The 455-nt window shown below is 33.2% G+C and overlaps 1 pseudogene; it reads left to right on the top strand.

Annotated features, from left to right (window-relative positions):
- The window catches only part of LOC119591611, a 25,189-nt pseudogene that overhangs the window by 11,836 nt on the left and 12,898 nt on the right, over nucleotides 1-455 (top strand).

Genomic DNA, 455 nt, shown 5'->3' with positions numbered 1-455 from the left:
AGGTGCTGGGAGACATGATTTTGAAAGAGGGAATTGTCAGTTGTCTTTGTTAGTTATAACATATATGTCTTGTTTCAGTTTTAATGGAATGAGAGGTCAATGATGCTTTTTTTTCTGCAGAGAAAGGGAAGCATTAACCATTTTTTTTTAAAAAAGGTGTTTTTTTTTGGTCTTTTTTTGAAGAAAAAGAGTGTAGGGTAGGAAAAGAGGTAAACCCAAAAGTCATAGTTTTGAGAGGCTGGAATATTTTTTTTTTAGTTTAAATAACTAAACCCTATTAGTGTCTACTAATAAAAAAATTTGGCAAAGTAAACAAAAATAGGGAATCAAAATTTTAGTTCTCCACTTGTTTCCAAAAAAAATAAGCCCGGGGGTTTCTAAAACCCCAAACCCTGACAGGGGTTTTTCCCCCTTATGGCTCCTAAAAGGTCATTGAGAAATATAGCTCAGTTTCT

The sequence above is a fragment of the Penaeus monodon genome, chromosome 29, assembly GCF_015228065.2.
Source record: "Penaeus monodon isolate SGIC_2016 chromosome 29, NSTDA_Pmon_1, whole genome shotgun sequence".
NCBI classification, from domain to species: domain Eukaryota; kingdom Metazoa; phylum Arthropoda; class Malacostraca; order Decapoda; family Penaeidae; genus Penaeus; species Penaeus monodon.
The sequence above is the reverse complement of the archived record's forward strand: the minus strand, read 5'-3'. Positions and strand labels throughout refer to the sequence as shown.